Below are 6116 nucleotides of genomic sequence, written 5' to 3'. Positions count from 1 at the left end.
GTTATTCATAATTTTAGTTTTAAATTCAATATTAATTCATTTCGAATCATTAGACTATTGGTCAATTAGATTTATAAGGTTTAATTACTTATTCAATAATAACTTGTTCTTATTGTTTTTGTCTTAGAAATGATAGTATAATGATCCAAGGCTAAAACCTCTATTAGAGGGGTTTGAGGAAGCCTTGATGATGACTTGATTTTTGGTAGCATAGATAGAGTTACAATGTTCTATTCTACTCTAGAAAGTAATTAGTTCATCATGAGAATAGGTTTGATTGCTTCATATGCTAGTTATTAGTTGGTAGAGATTACCATAAATAATTAGAGATTGGAAATACCCAACCCACCTTTACGTGAAAACGTAAAGATTAGGATTACAATGTATTCTATGCTAGTTTATTAAGTTGAATTAAGGTGGAATCAAATTCCCCTAATTCCTCCTCATATTGTCAATTTAGTATTTTCGTAGTTTGATTTATATAATCTTGATTGTTGATTCACCATCGTAGTTTTATTCAATCCATTACTCTCACGACTTTGTTAGCTCACACGAACTAGGAAACTTCACATCTAAACGAATTAGGAGTGGAACGAATTATCTACTCCAAACATATTGCATTGATAAACGAGAGTAGATAACTTTGATACATTAGCGTAAAATAGTTTTAATTTTACTTACATTTGAGTTTAATCACTTATTCGTAGGTAAAACTATTGTTTTCCCTTTTATCAATTCATATCGAGAGCATCAGACAAATATCAACCTTTCCTACAAATTCTCAAGAAGGGTGAACAGTTCTCATGGAATGAGCAATGCCACCAAGCGTTCTCCACTCTCAAGAACTACTTGTCAACACCACCTGTGTTGGCCAAACCAATTGATGGTGAAATGTTGGGGCTATACTTAGCTGTGTCTGAATTCGCTATCAGTTCAGTTCTCTTCAAAGAGGAACGGAATGCAGAGAAACCGATCTATTTCACAAGCAAGACATTGTTGTCAGCTGAGAAGAAATACTCCCACATTGAAAAGGCAGTACTGACACTACTTTATTCAGCAAGAAAATTTAGGCCCTACTTCCAAGCACATCCAATCAAAGTGCTCACTGACCTGCCACTAAAGAAGATCCTTCTTAAAACCAACAAGACAACTCGCATGGCAGTTTGGGCAGAAGAACTCGATGAACACCACATTGAGTTCACCCCAAGAACTTCTCAGAAGGGTTAGGTCGTTAACAGATTTCCTAGTTGACGTCCTGAACTGGGAGCCAGAGGACAACACCCCATCCTCTAAGCAGCACGACCAATCTGTATGGTCACTCTTCGTAGATGGAGCTAGCAATCTAGGTGGCAGCGGAGTCGGAGTAGTCCTAGTGTTACTAGATGGCTCTATGGTGGAAAAATCAGTTTGCATTAATTTTGCGACCTCCAACAATGAAGCTGAGTACGAAGCCGTGATCATGGGACTTCGCATGGCATTAAAACTCAATGTTCTGGAACTTAAGGTCTTTAGCGATTCACAACTGGTCATTTGCCAGGTCTCCAATGAATATACCACTAATGAATTGAAGGTAACCTTTCTAAATACCTTCAAGTTGTAAATCAATTACTGCCTTCTTTCAAGAAAGTTACCATACACCATTTCCTACGGGAAGAGAATCGCCACGCTGACAACTTGGCATACCTCGCGATCCAAACACCGAACTATGATCCTAGGAAGCTACTCATCGAAGTCATTGATAGACCTGCTTACCAAAATGAGCTCGTCCTAGAAATCAGCGACCTATGCCCACTCTCTGACACTCAGATGAGTCAAATATGGATGCAACCTATCATAGATTATATCCAGCTAGGCAAAGCATCAACAGATCGCATCAAGGCTAGACATATTCACTACCAGTCAGGTCGCTACTACCTAGTATACGACAAACTTTTCAGAAAGTCCGTCGGATGACCACATCTGAGGTGCATAAGCCCAGAACAGGGTCAGATGATTTTCGCAAAGATCCATGAGGGAGAATGCGGAAACCACGCAGGAGGTTGCTCTTTGGCTCACAAAGCGATCTCACAAGGATACTTCTAGCCAAGAATGCAGATTGATGCAAAGAAGTATGTACTGAAATGCATTAAGTGCCAAATATTTGGCCACAATATCATCCAACCAGCTCGCGAACTCATCAACATTGCCAACCCTTGGCCATTTCACATGTGGGGCTTGGACATCTTGCGCCCATTCATTCCACAAAAAAAAACACAGGCTTCCGATTCGTCTTAGCTGCGACAGATTACTTCACCAAATGGGTGGAAGCAATCCCCTTGGCTCATGTCAAGGAATCTAATGTCAAAAACTTCATTTGGACCAACATCATTATCAGATTTGGCCTCCCCCACACACTGATGATGGATAATGGCTTCCATTTCAAGGGAAAAACAGTTAAAGAATTCTTGGCTCAGTGGAAGATTGTTCACGCGTTCTTTACTCCCCAGTACGCTCAAAGCAATGGTCAAGCAGAAGCTAGTAACAAAGCAATTCTAGAGAACTTGAAAAAATAGATTGAAAAGAACAAAAGCCAGTGGCCAATGTAGCTAGAAAACATTCTATTTGCTCATAGAACGATAGCTTGCTCTAGTATAGGTGAGTCACCTTTCTCACTATGCTACGGTACTCAGGCCATCATTCCTACTGAGCTGACAATTACAATGACTCAATTTGACATCGTCAAATCTAGTTAAAATGATTCCAGTCTTGCTCGAGAGATTAACTTACTTGAAGAGCGATGCGACCTAGCAGCCATTCGAGTGGCATCCTACCACCAAACTCTGATGAAGACATACATCAAGCGAGTTAACCTTCGAAGTTTCCAACCTAGTGACCTAGTATTGAAGAAGACTAAGGATGACTCGAAACTAGCACCAACATGGGAAGGCCCTTGCATAGTGGAATGAGTCGTTGACAACGTAGCATATTAGATCAAAACCCAAGACGAATAGGCATTACCACGACCTTTGAATACTTTCTTGTTAAAGAAATATTATCAATAAAAAATTCCATTGCCATGAGTTCTTTCTCTTAGTACTATAGCTTTTATTTTTGCATCAATGCACTACAATCTCTCAGTGTTATTAAATAGACGTACAACTCGCTCTCTAAGAGCAAAACACTAACCTGAACTAAAACGCTCTCAAGAGCTCAAACGTTCTCTGTGCTAAAATGCTCACTCGAGCTCAGGGCTACATAACACCACCACTTCTCACTAATTGGGGACCTATACTTCTAGGATTGACTCAGTGCAAAACGCTTTCTAAAAGCCAAACAATTATTTGAACATAAACGCTTTTCGGAGCTTAAACACTCAACATAATAAAACGCTCACTCAAGCTCACAGACTACTTAGCCTTAATATTCTCACTAGTTGAAACCCTACAACTCTAGGGTCAACTTAGTGCAAAACGCTATCTAAGAGCAAAATGCTCAAACGAACTGAAATGCACTCCAGAGCCAAAATGTTCTATGCGATAAAACGCTCACTCGAGCTCAAGGGCTTCATAACTCCAACATTTCTCACTAGTTGTAGACCTACAACTCTAAGATCAACATAGTGCAGAACGCTCTCTAGAGTAGTCATAACACTTGCTTGAACTAACACGCTCTCCAGAGCTACAACATTCTCTGCATTCAAACACTCATTCGAGCTCACCGACTATATAGCTCAAACACTGCTTATTAGTTGAAAACCTACACTTATAGAGTCAACTACATGTAGTAAGTCCACTAAGAGCAACATGCTTACTTAAGCTAAAGCGCTCAATTGAGCTCAAAGGCTACTATACTACAACATTTCTCACTCGTTGAAAACCTACAATTCTAAGATCAACGTATTGCTGACCATTTTCTATAATAGTCAAAACGCTCTCCTAAGTAATATACTCAGTCGAGTTCAAATGCTTCATGTCATCCTAAGTATTCCTAGACAATGAGACTTATATCTCTAGGTCAAATTCCTACTGAGTGTCAAAACAACATGCAACAAGCATTCAGACAAAAGTAAGCTAATACTTCAAAGCAAACATACATTCCTTAAGTGCAAAATACGAACTGCCTGAACATATTTAGGAAGCCAGCTCTTTAAAACTACCGAACTGCCACTTATGTGGAAGCTAGCTCGTCCAAATACCAAAATTAAAGCAAACACGAAAGGTGAACTGCCTAGGTCGCCCCAGGTTAACAGCTCTTAATGTATCTGGCCCATACCACAACAAATATAAAAGGTGAATTGCCCAGGCAAGCCCAGGAGACTAGCTCTATTATATCAATACCACTTACATCAGGAAACATAAGGAATAGAGAGAAACAATCAATCAAGACTGACAAGGCTAAGACACATTTTCCAAATTTTCAACGGCCAAGGGATCAAGTATGCTTTCCACAATGGCTCCAGCAGTAGGTTCAGAAGAAGTACCAGCAACGGTTCGATCAAGCGGGCTATCCACGATCACTAAAGAAGAAGGGCCCAAAGGAGGAACATCACATGCATCTCCAGGTATGTCTAACACTGGTGTACCTGGAGCCCCGCGTTCATGTTCCTCCTTTAAAGCTAAATACGCTTTCTCTAGCTTCACAAAGTCAAAATCCAGAAAGTTGTAAGCATCATTCGCTTCTTGGGCGACCTCCTTACAGCGTTTTGCATAGTTCATGACTGTCACGAGCTCCGCTTTCACTTGAGCAAGTTCATTACTCACCATAACCTTATCTAAGCAAGCGTCCTGGTACTTCGACTTCATTTCATCAAACTTTTTTTTCTCAGCTGCTTGAACAAGTTGAACGTTCTTCAGCTCTTCTCTCAGTTCGTCAACCACAACCTTTTCTGACTCGGCAATCTCAGCAATCTCTTTAAGCTTACGGTACCCACTGATCATCTACACAAAGTAAGAAAGTGACGAACATCAGGATGCAAACAAATCAACTACAAAAGACAACATAAAACCCCTACAACACTTACCAAGTATTGATATAGATCCATCAACCTCAGATTTTCCTTCAAACTTTTGCTATTGAGATCACTCCGGTCACCATCCAAAGCGATACTCTCAAGCAAACAACCCGCAACAGGAGCAGACTTATAACAGCAGTCAGAACACAGGGTAGTTCGCTTTTTCCCATGATCATCAACGTACACCAAGTTACGGTCCAATTCACACTACACCATAAGGGCCATTTTGTAACAGGGCAAAATTTTAATTTGTAACGAATATATCCGTTACTACCTTCTAATGGATATAATTGTGAGCTTTTTTGGTATCCGTTAGTATATTTCAATTTATTTTTCCAACTATTATCAAAGCAGCATTTTAATATTTGGTAACAATCGTGTCCGTTAGAAAACAACTACAATAATGACCAGAAGGGTATATTCGGAACTAACGGACTAAATCTCTACACTATATGATAGCCGGATCTTTAGGAGAAAATTTTCTCAACCGAACTATGTATTTGTAATCTCTCTATTTTATGATTTTAGAACCACCTCCTTTAATTATTCTAATCAGCTCCCTCCTTTTTAAACAATTTATCAAAAACTCTCTCACTTTATTGAAATTAGAATTAGTTTCATATTATTTAAAATAATTTAGAAAATCTTATTTACGTCACTCAAATTATATTCAACCCCTCCTAATGTTTTTATATTATTTTTTAGATTATAACTAGAATTCAAAAAATCATACTATCAGAGAGATGTTAGAGCGACAGGTTTAAATAATATTTGAAAAAACACAGATGCGTAGCACGGTTCGCATACTCGTGTAAATCACAAAAACAAGAAAAAAACTTCTCATAGCCGGATCTTTAGGAGGAAAATTTCTTAACCGAACTGTGTATTTGTAATCTCTCTATTTTATGATTTTAGAACCACCTCATTTAATTATTCTAATCAGCTCCCTCCTTTTTAAACAATTTATCAAAAACTCTCCCACTTTATTGAAATTAGAATTAGTTTCATATTATTTAAAATAATTTAGAAAATCTCTCAACCGAACTGTGTATTTGTAATATCTTTATTTTATGATTTTAGAACCACCTCCTTTAATTATTCTAATCAGCTCCCTCCTTTTTTAAAC

Source organism: Coptis chinensis, chromosome 3 (assembly GCF_015680905.1).
Source record: "Coptis chinensis isolate HL-2020 chromosome 3, ASM1568090v1, whole genome shotgun sequence".
NCBI lineage: Eukaryota > Viridiplantae > Streptophyta > Magnoliopsida > Ranunculales > Ranunculaceae > Coptis > Coptis chinensis.
This window is presented reverse-complemented; position numbering follows the sequence as displayed.